Below are 12620 nucleotides of genomic sequence, written 5' to 3' on the forward strand. Positions count from 1 at the left end.
AACACTGGGTGTTTATTAGTGATAAATAGTTTCACGTGGTAGTACTGCTCAATAATCATCACGGTAAAGTATTCCTATGTAAAACTAATAAGTTATATTATATAAATAGGAATAAGATGGTAAAAAAAAAAGCTTTTAGATGATGAACTCGACGGAGCTACGATGCACGATCTGTTCAGCGTGACGTCACAAACCGGAAAGCACATTCTGGGCGCAATCAGACACAATCAACACAGTGGGTACAATTTGACTTTCATGTGGTGAAGTAATTTTAACCAAAACAGGAAGTCAGTGCGGAACTATCAAGACAACCCCCCCCCCACTTTTTTAAATACCCAATAGTGTTTTGTTCATGGTGCAGTCCAGCAAAGAGCATCTGACAGCTTGTATTAAAATAAAGTCTAATACAGATATGATTTGTAAATGTCAGCCGACATTGGCTTAACTTAGCACCCTATTCTATACGTTACATTATTAATACGCTCGCGGCTCGCTTGTTAAGTTTATTCATAGCGGCTGTCTGTCGAATGTTCTGTGTTTTCCTCTGCTTCTATTAATGTAAAGCTGCTTTGAAACAATTACAAATTGTGAAAAGCACTATATAAATAAAATTGAATTGAAAAAATTGATTTGAATTGAATTACAGGATAAAAACAATGATGTTTAGTTTATGTTTGTGAGTATGCAGCTGTGTTTGTCTTCTCTTCTACTCGTCAGCGCTGATGTTTATAATGTTGTGGCCAGTGCTTTAAGTGGCCCAAAAGAGGTGCCGGTACTCTATTGTTTTTGTGTTTTTTTTTTTTTTTGCTGACTCCACTCCTATATTGAAGGGGTTTTATATTCAGCAGTCAACAGACGACCTTGTAAAAAATAATAAATCCTTTTATAAGTTTGTGGATTTGCTTGAGCTAGAAATAGCTACTGAACATAAATAAAATGTGCAAAAAGATTTTGAAAAAATACCATTAGAAAGAGCTACTGTAGAAAGAGCTTTTGAACATAAATAAAATGTTCAAAAGGTAGATATGTGAGTAAAATTTTCAGCATGGTTAAATGCTAAAACTAGTTGTTCAGTTAGAAAGAGCTTGGAAAAAAAACTTTAAAATGACACCAAGACCATGTCTATAGGGTCCAGAATAACAAAATACTGGCCATTTGAAACTCTAAAGTCATTTATTTTGTCCCATTGTTTTCCATTTTGCGGGTGGTAAAACTACTGTGCACGTCGTTCAAATTCATTGAAATTTCATTTACTTGTAGTTTAGCAATTAAACTAAATGTATATTACAATTTCAAGAATGTTTTCTGCACATCGCCTGAGGAAATCCGAAGTTGTGTCGAGGGGAACCAAACTGACAGCCGCGACAGCTGAGATTATCACGTACCTACAAGGCTTGCGTCTGACCTGCAGCTATCATTCTGGCTTGGTGGGATGTCAGGGAGTCCTCTGATTCTGACGGTGTTCTTTTACTACTCAGAGTCTAAAACAAGGAGGGCATATTACGTGTTCATTGTATTTTCATTTTAACCGAGCAGCTATGGTTGCGCGTTTCACACACAAACACACACCTCTCCAGAGCACGTTGACACTGACTGACGGACGCATGCGCTTTTAACTTGTAAACGCAAGGGTGGATGGGTAATGTAGTCTCTGCTCTAGGTGGGATGTATTAAGAAGCGTACATTAAGGGCGCTCTGAAAAGCGGCAGCGCAGCCAAAGGATTAAATTAAACCTCTGATTTTTAAACAGATGTGCAAATGAGCGTTCCGGTACGCTAAAAGCACGTTCTGGGCGCACGGAGAGGTGGTGGTACGCTCAAGAGCTATTTTTAGAAGTGGCGGTACTGAGTACCGGGGCGTTCAGGCCCAATTAAAGCACTGGTTGTGGCTGTCTACAGTGTTGGGGTGTCGCATTACAAGGAACATAATAATATTACTTTTCTGAAGTAACGAGTAAAGTAATGCATTACTGTACACATTAATATTTTAGTTGTTTGTTTTTAAAGTAATGCTTTACTTTTTCAGTTTAATTAATTTGATTAAAAATAAAATTATGTTCTAAATTAAACTGAATGTAGTCATGTAGAATTACGCCTTCTATGCGTGTGCACCTGAGCAGAAACAGTTTGATTCGAAAACGGAGATGGCAGGCCAGAGCTTGATATCTTTGCGATTGGAATATGCAATTTCTGAAAGCAGAACTTCACAGTCATAAAAATCACATGCAAGGCCTGAAAGACATAAAGCCTTAGCCAAGTAAGAAAAAGTAACACAAAAGTAACGCAGAAATTATGCAAAAGTAATGCAAAAGTAACTCAGTGTTACTTTAAATGAAAAGTAACTAAGTAATGCAATTATTAACTTTTTTGGGGAGTAACTTAATATTTGAATGCAAAATGAACTTTCCCCAACACTGTCTAACCGTTTGAAACCACAGATTTGTGCATAGTATTCGCTCTGTGATATAATTGCGCTGGACCAGAGCACCCTGTATGTGTGTGCATATTTACACTGTCTGAATCGTTTCTTATACCCTACATAGTGCACTAAGAAATAGTAAATGTATGTCTCAACTCAAGCACTTGTGATTTTTGTATGATAGGGCTGCTGAATTATTGGCCAAATCATAATCATGGTTATTTTACATGATTACTCAGTGACTTTGAAAGCATGCCTTTTTTTAACCTTTATATCGTAAGTGTTGCAATAGGCTACACGTGTCAAAGCAGTGGTGCCTCAAACACATTAGTCACACACACACAAAAAAAAAACGTCAAAATATTCTAGAATTTTTACAAAGCTGTAGATTTTGAATGCTTATATTCTCTGTATGCAAATGTGATTTGCATATTGGGCCATACCACTTCAATATTCAAGATTTTCGAAATACACATGTAATCGTGAGCAGGCCAATTAAATGAGCTGTTAAAATATCTAAAGGTACATTAAAATTGCCCTGCAAATATTCCAAACATTACAAGATCTAAAAAATCATGAAAAGCAACATAATTATAAAGCTAAATTTAATTATTACGCTCACGTAAAGTCTTCTCAACAGTAGTCGGCACAGTAAGATAGATCCACATGACACAAGCTTAACCATCTGCCAGTATAGAAGCTGTTATTATATTTCATACACAGCCAGAGGAAGCGGCTAACTGGTGCACACTGGGCCTCCAGTAATGTGAAGCAATATTCTAGTGGAAGAGGGCAGACAGTACATGAAGTTTTTTATCTCATTGAAAATTCTGATACAACCCTGTCAGACTTTTCCTCGTTCTCTGACTGCGCTCCCCACAGCTCTGCTTTTCTTATAAAGCCGACATTTCTCCAAAGTTTTGTTGGCAGCCTCCCACACTGTGTAATTGATTATGTAGATCTATTCATGTCTCAAAGCATGTGAGGGATTCACCAATTAATTCTAGCGCTCTGAATAATAGCTGCTGGTTCATCTCGGGGAAAGCAGTGGGCTGAAACAATAACATTGGCAAGTAAGAAGCAAAGTAATAAGAAGTCGGACTTTAGGGGAAAGTTGACACGTCGTTGGAAAATACCAAATCAGGCTTCGGGGGAAGCATTTCGTACCCTTCTATCATTTGGAAAGGTATTGAGGCTAGAATATCCAAAAAGATTTTTGTCATAGGTTGTTTGTGCCATACTTTTTTTAGCTTGTTGTTCTGCACGCAGTCCTGTTTTCAAAGAAATATATAGTTTGTGTAAGGTAATTCAGTTAATGGGAGGTTTGTAATTGGTTGATTCTGAGCTTTAAAAAAAACAATAACTTTAGATGTTGCATTTTGCCCGGAAAATTATTTCCATATTGTTGTAAATCTTTCATTGTTGTTTATAAAAAACTTTTAGCGAGTTCGAAACCCGGCTCAAGGTCCTTTGCCGATCCCATATGCCTCTCTCCACCCTGTACTTTCCTGTCATCTATCTAATTACTGTCTATCAAATAAACGCAAAATGAGCCAATAAAAAAATAAAAAACAAGATTTCAGATGTAATAACAGATTTTTTAAAGCTGTATTTATCATCCTGTAACATGTAGACGCAAACAATATTGGGGAATGTTTTTGGGAATTTGAATAAGCCTTTAGTTTGGACAATAATAAGTACTGTATTACTTACAAATTTACTGAAGTTTATTTCAAAATTATACATTTAATTTACCCGACAAACCGATTTCTGCAAACATACAAAATGACATTTCAGACTCTTGTATTTTTTGTAATGTTAACAAAGAAACTTTTGTACATATTTTCTTTGATTGCATGCAGTATCTATCTACTATTTTTTAATTGATATTGAACATTTATTATAAAAATACAGCAAAAAATTCCTTTTATGGAGAAAACAACTTCTTTAAAGGTCATATTTTCTTTTTTAAATGTATTATTTTATATGGTAAGTTTTACATTCGTACATTCAAGTGGGCTCATATTAAGCCCAGTATTACTCAATTTTAGATTCAAATGAAGATTTATTTTAAAACATTTAAATGACTTTCAAATTGTAAAGCTACCAGCACTGTAAAAAAATTATTATATTCCTTAGTAAATTTAACTTAAAAAATTAGTATATTCTATTAAAAATCCAATATTTTGTAAAAAGTAATTCAAAATTAACACATTATTGAGTAAATTTAACTTAATTTTCTCATGTAAAATCCATTTAGATTGTAAGAAGGAAATTAACTTTTGTGTTGAAACTACTAGAATGATTTAAGTAGATATAACTAACTAGGCAGTGAACTTGTATTCCCAGCATGCTTTGCACAAGACTGCATTTGGAGAGTAAAATGTGAAATTAAACACTACGAAAGACTTGTTAGTTTTTAATGTTAAATTATCTTTGAGATTTAGTAGAGTTTTGTGCTTACCATCATTCAGAAGAGTGCTGCTTGTGTATAGACAATAGGTGACACAATGAAATTTTACATGATTCATTCTGGAAGGTTCCATTTAAGAAGTAACACAAAACTCTTTTGGTAACAATATTATAACATTATAACATTTTTAAGTAAAAATCACATATTTTTACAGTGTAATTTAACTTTACTTAGTAAACTTAAGTACATTGGCCCTCATTTATCAAAAGTGCGTACACCAAATTTCCAGCGTACACCTGGCGTACACCCAAAACCACGGTGACTTTGAGATTTATCAATATGGACGTTGGCGTACGGCACGCTCAAATCCTACGCCAGCTCAGGAGGTGGTGTACGCACATTTTGAGTTAGTGCAGAAATGCGCAAACACTTCCTAACACCACAACGCACTGACAAACTAAAATATATGATATATTATGACCCACTGTAAAAAAAAAAAAAAAACTAAAACTAAAACATAGTAATTATAAACTTCAGTGTTTATTTTTATGCAACATGAACTTCAATTTTGTGTGACTTTACCAAAGCATTTGATTTGTATGCATATGTATTCCTTAAGTTGCGAGCCGTTTCAGGGCAGAGCACGTGAGCGGATCGGAGCGTTGAGCGGTGCGGTAATACCATCAGAGCGCCTTTTTCCGAAAATTCCATTCGCTCAGGACCGCTCGTTTAATCCAGAACGCCATTTGATAATTTGTTCGAGAATCTGTAGAAACGTCTAGCAATAAGTTATGGAATTCAAGCCTTATACATAAATGTAAAGTAAAATTCAAAGTTAAGATTGGACAGGAAGAAAACATTGAAGGGGACTGCGGAGAGACTGTAAAAGTTTAGCAATCCTGGAATCTGAAGCGGCACATTGCAAGAAAGCACAAGGATCTGCTACGAAAACATGGTAATAATGCATCAAAAGGTAAGCTAGTTACATACCATTCGATGATAAATAAATAGCTACACATTAATAGGAAAGGTAAAATGCTTGTGTTGAATGGAGCCATAAATCCGATCATATGATAACATGCGGACAAAATCATGGCCACGAATTATCTTTTATGCTACATTATGGACACTTCCTTTTCTTATTTAGTCTAAAGTATGGCCATAAATATAAAATTCGTTCCCAATATTCAACAGTTTGTTCCTTGGAATTAATTATTATAATATTTTGTAATTACTATTACAAGTATTATTACTTCAAATTATGAATTAGCCTAGTAAAACATGTGGATGTCGTGGCAACAAATTGTTAATTTGAATTATATCCGGAGCTCCGTATCAAACTGGATCTTAGCTAACAAACAACTGTATGTAAATACAGAAAAACACACTACAAAAGTAACTACATCATTTTAAAATATTATTTTAAAAAAACTTAACCGAACCATTAAGCAGACATATAATTTAGATGTAGGCAACAGTAAATAATAATGATAATAATAATAATAATAATAATAATAATAATAATAATAATAAATAATTATTCTTCTAAATATCATTTAAGCGTCATTAATAATAAAAATAATAATACAAATTTTACAACATGTCATGCAATTATTAATGTCTTTAATCCCGCTCTTTAAACTCCCAAATAAAATAATTTTGTTTCTTTCCACTTCCCCGGTTTGTCTTCTTTGCCGTCTTCCATGTGTCAATGTCGTAAAATGAGGGCGTGGGGGAGGCGGAGACTTGAATTTATATGGGCGTGTTATTCTAATGACGATCGTTTTCAGCCGCGGCATTTATGAAGGGCAGATATTGCGTACACCTGAATATCATCGGTACGCACAGTTTCATAAATCAGGCGGTGAGAGGAGTGTAAGCATAATCTTACGCCAACATATACGCCTGTTTCTACGCAAGAATGATAAATGAGGGCCATTGTACCTATTGTTTTTTTGTTAATTTAAATCAGCTTTTCTAAGTAAATTTTAATTTCACAAGTGTAAAAAACTTGCAATAGAAAAAATAAGTAAATTTTTTTTTAGTGAGGACTGTATAACAATGGGTTAAATTCCTTCTTTTGCAAGAAGTGTATTGTTTTCCCCTTCCTATTCTTTTCAATTTTTGACTTTATTATTATTTTATTTCTCTTCTTTTTCTTTAAATTGTATTAATTTTTACTTCAAATGTATTTGCACATTATAAACGCTGTTGAAATATTGTTTACAATCCATGCATAATGGTTCAAATAAATAAAAAATATAAAAAACTTGTTTGTTTGACACATTTTCTATATCATAATTTCATATAAAATGTGCTTTACTAAAAACCCTGACTCATTTAGATCACAATGTTTAGTAGGAAGCTGGGATCTGGATCCTCAGACTCCATTTTCAAACCCGAATCCAAAGATAATATCACCTTTAATGTTTTAGCATAAATTCACAAAGACATCTTAAAGATCGCACAATCTTGTTTCAAGGGTATATACAGCTGCAGGGAGGACAGTGTGCGGTCATGACATAGAGACACCGCTGCCCCTATTTGGCCCCCCGTACTTCACTTTTCACAGTGTATTCACGTTTCAATAAGGCTTTGAATAGATCTCCCCATCACAGCTCACTGAGCTGAAAGCTCCCAGAGCTCCCTGCTCTTCATCATGGCCGCTGTATGTGGGACGCCTCCGGGTCACTCCTGATGTTCCTCTGGCCGCCCGAGGAGGATTTGTGATGCCGCACTCACAACCTGTGCCAGAACAACCAAAGGCAGGGGAATACAATCTGTGAAGCAAGAGATCACTGATTTTTAATGAACAAAATGAGGTGATTTGAGAAATGGGGACTGTTTTTTGGGGGGGGGGGTTCAAAAGTTATTATATTTTATGCGTGATTCATTTGTTTGTAGACTGCTGTGTCTTCTGCGGTTTTTGAGCACTTAATGTTCTAGTAATATTTTTGTGTATGATGTAAAGAGATGTTGGTAATGGAATAGAGGTTCTTTTGTTGAACTTCAGGGTCCTTAGAGGACATTGTGATATTCAGCTGATAAAAGTTTGTATTGGATTTCACAAATATTTAGAACGAGAATACAGAGTAGTCTGTTCGAGGCATCATGAGTGGTACTCTTTAAACTGGCCTTTAGTAGTTTAAAGCCTACAGATCTTAAGGGAATAAAACTAAGTATCAACAGTTTTTTCTTAATCTATTGTGAAATGAATAAGGGTGCACATCATACTGTATACTGAATACAATAACACATAAATTGAGGTAAAAAAAACTTAAGGTGGATTAAGTGACAACAAAAACAACAGCAGCAGAAATAAACCAGCAAATAAGTAAAAAATGCAAGCACATAATTTATTCATACTGCAGCACTATTAGAGTTAATGTGGAAATATACAAGAGATTACAGTAATGCAACACAGAAAATCACTGCCATTTCAATCATTTTCTAGAAATATTACTGTAAACGTTAAGTCGAAGTAAACTTCCTGCATGAAATAAGACAACTAGTATTACTGTATGCATATACATGTTTTTATACAGAAGGTATTATAAATCTATGACTATAAACACTTTTCAGAAACAACCATTAAACAGAGTTTTTTTTAGGTCAAAGATATTACTATTATCGATTTATTAACGAAATAAACAATATTATTAATGAAAGTTAGCATCCCTATGCCCTTCTACCATAGACTGTATAAAATATTAATGTAGTGACCACGACATTACCCATAGATTTGTGAAAAGTTTTTTTGAAACTATTAGTTGGCGGGGCCTGCCATCGCCATCTTGGCAGCGCGTCACCGTGCATTACTCATGGATAACCAAAAATGGGTAAATATGCAGGATGAGGGTGAAATTAAGGTGGGCCGGGTTTCCCAAAAGCATCGTAAGGCTAAGTAGATCATAAAAACGATCGTACGAATCATCTTAGAATTACAGGCCATTTCCCAAAAGCTTTGTAGCTTAAGTTGCACTTGAAAATCATCGTAGATCTACGAGTGCTCTGGAGTTATCGTTCATTCATAAGTGCATCGTAAGACAGGAGTGTTACAAGGTCACTTGCAGGACAACCAGCAAATTGTACTCCTGCATAACAATAATGTAATGTTTTAAATGTATATTTATTTATTGGGGGTTTCTTTGTTTATTTGTTTAAATTACTTTAATATAATATATTTAAAATTCAAATGAGAAATCAAATTTAAATGACTAAACATAAATTAATTAAGAAGGAAAATGTATTTGGTACAATTTTGGTAAAAGTTGGTATTAGCAAATTGATAAATGGTGCCTACCAATTGCTGCTATAATTCATCTAGGCTACAGTAATTATTATTTTTTTTTTTTGAAGGGTATGGCATCTGATTAAAGAAACCAAATAAATATGTATGGTACAATGCAATCCATAATAATAAATAAACATAGATAATAAACAACAAATAATAATAATAATAATCTAAACTATAATATAAAATGCAGAAGGCACTTGGCAGTGGGACGAGTCCTATCTAAATACGGAAAAGAATATTTCATTATGCACAATTTTTAAACATTTAAAAGTCATTGAACAATAATAAAAAATATTATAAAAAATATTAGTGCACATCGGCTAATGATCATTAGCCTAAGCAAGCTTCTGCTTGTCATTCTATTGGTGACATTTCAGCACTTGACAAACGGATAGCGACTCATAAGTAGCACTTAAAACCCAGCTGCGAGCGATCGTTTTACGTGCATCTTTGGGAAACGCACGTAAATGAACAAAGAATGTTTGTTAAGTAGCTCGTAGAAAGCGCTCTTAATTGCTAAGTTCAATTGTTATCGGGAAACCCAGCCGTGGCTGGTTGCTGAAACCATGTGTGCTTAGCTCGACGGTAGTGACAGCGGCATTTCACCCGTCACTCAAGTGGCCACACCCTTAATTATGCAGAACTTTAAGACTTAATATAATTTAAATGGATAAGTTAAAAAAAATCACCCAGCTTACAGTTTCCTTGAAGGGTAGAATTAGTTTTATAGGCCAAAAACACCGTCAATGAATTGCAGTTTAAGTCCCTTCCATCATGGCTTCATTAGAGAGATTGGAAGGATGTCCCTCGTCTACTACCTGATAAGGGCATAGCGCTTGAAGTGAGCTATTTGAAGGGTGCATGGGATTTATTGTCTCATGTATGCATTTGGATCTACCTTGGTTAAGTGACCCACATGCAGACCAATGTTACCTTGACAACACTGTATTTGCGCTAGGAATTCAGTTGTTGTATATAAATATTATTTTTTATATTTCTTCTCAAACGTTGTTTATTTTTGTCAATAAACACAGCTGCTACTAATAAATCCTTCCCTACGATCTGAATTAGCCTTTACTACCTTTAAACCTCAGATCAGTACTGCCTAGCAGGCATTTCAATGTTGATTCAGTATTAAATCAATGGCAAGGACAAGGTTAAATCAGTGTTAAATTACCTGTTGATTTTGCAAATTGAATTCATGTTGAACAAAAATCTGACATTATTCTTACTAACAATGTCAATGTTTTAAGCGTCTTATTAATCTTTTGCAACTGTTAAGCATTAACTGTTGTATCAACGTTTTTTCGACATTGAAACAAGAACTGACATTATTTCAACCATATTTCAACATTAAAGGTTGGTCATATACCTGCTGGTAGGGTAATACAAAATTCTACTTAGATTTTTATGTTAAGTCACCATAATTTCTTCAAAATGCATTGGGAGAATTTTCCCCCCAAGATCGCAATCAAAATTTCCTTGAAGTGACCATGGTATGTACACTTCGCTAATGGACTTCTGGAAGGGCCCTTCATTAAGGGATTCAGATGTTCACTTTCATTTTGAACGCCCCTGCAAATTGCGCCCCCTTTACAAAATACCCTTCAAGGGTACATAAATACAATTTGGAAAATGCAAATTACAAGCAAGCACATGTTTCAGGACAGGTGTGATGCTATGAACATTGAATATTCTTGGCTATTTGTGTGGCACATTATCTGAAAGGTACGAAAGAAATTTGTGTTGATAATTGAATGTTTTAAGTACATGTGTGGTTATCCCTATTGCTTGAACACTTTCTTCTACCACATCTTTTCCTTCCCTTTGCCGCTCTATTAATTTGCTTGGTCACAGAGCTCTATGAACAGCCAGCCTCTTTTGCAATGACCTTTTGTGTCTTGGCCTTCTTGTGCAAGGTGTCAATGGTCGTCTTTTGGACAAATGTCAAGTCAGCAGTCTTCCCCATTATTGTGTAGCCTATACAGCACTAGACTGAAGGACCATTTAAAGGCCTTTGCAGGTGTTTTGAGTTAATTAGCTGATTGAAGTGTTAACATGGACCAGTAAGTCTATTTCATCTTGTTTTAACTGCAGTTTCAGTTCAGTATACTGATTCTTGGTGAGTTCACACTTTGACAGACTGCAACTGCCAAAAATCTTTGTATGGAATTTATAGACGAGAGCAATAATTGTGTCCTTTCTGTAAATGTGCGATACACCTCCCGGTGGTTTTGTAACACTTCAACTTCACTGTCAATTATCTAGTTGGGTGTTTATGAAACAAGATTGTTGCAGGCAGAGTCAGAGTGTTGGAAACATTTCCCATTTAATAGAAAAATAATGCTACTCACTTTTTTGTTTATATAAATAATCCCAGCATGCTTTTTTGTGTCACTCATTACTATGTGTAGTATGTGTGTGTGTGTGTGTGTACCTGGCAATTATCACGTTGTAGGGACCAATTGTCCCCACAAAGAAAGGAATACCAGTAAATGACGTCGTGGGGACATTTTGAGGTCCCCATGAGGAAACAAGCTAATATCAAAGTTACAAAGGTTATCACTAGGACTATACCCTTTAAAAAGGTCCTTATATGTAGATACGTACCTTTGATTTATACTTATATGCACACATGTGTACTGTAATGTATGAAAGGGTTCCACCCAAGTGACAGCTTTTGTACCTTTATTCTGTGAGTGTATGGTTCAGGGACCAAATATCCCCACAAAAATTAAGTAATACAACTGAATTTTTTTTACCATGTCTGGACATGTTTGGCCCCCATGAAGAAACAGCTATTAATATATGTAAAAATGATGTTTTCACTGTTTTTTTATGTAGTTATGCAGCTGTTTGCCAGTAACTTACTGTAGATTTAAATACTGGCAATAGTGTGTGATATTTGTTCTGTATTTTTCTGTATATTTACATGAAGTCAGGTCAAGCACAGGTTTGACAACCTTTATAATCTAGGGGTGCATGTCTGCCATTTCATTAAATCTTTCTGGAACAAATTTATGTGTAACTTTGAACAAATCATTATTCTGTAAGTTTGGTCAGCCATTGTGCAGATATATATAGCGAAGGTCTTTGGACACTTTCTGACAAAACATTAATCAAATCTATACAGCAATATGAGGACAGTGCCCGAGGCAGAGCCCAAAAACACTCAGAATAATGGGAGGTTCTCTCAGAGGTCACAGAAACAAAGCATGTGCCAGCTCCTTGTACAAGCCATCTCACATTGAAGCCATGCTGGTATTGTTTATCAGACTGAAATAAAGACTAAAGCCTCTAGAGATCAAAGCTGCAGGCTGTGGTCAGCTGTCCTCTGATCAAGTTAGTTTGATGTTATAATGACCTTGTCAAAGGCTAAATACACGAGAATGCTCGATTAGTGTTCATGAGATGGAGCCATTGTTCCTCCGGCCATGTAGTGAACTAAGGCGATAAGTAAATCATTATTTGAGGCACTTCATTCGTGTGCCA

This window comes from Paramisgurnus dabryanus, chromosome 20 (assembly GCF_030506205.2).
Source record: "Paramisgurnus dabryanus chromosome 20, PD_genome_1.1, whole genome shotgun sequence".
In the NCBI taxonomy this organism is placed as follows: Eukaryota; Metazoa; Chordata; class Actinopteri; order Cypriniformes; family Cobitidae; genus Paramisgurnus; species Paramisgurnus dabryanus.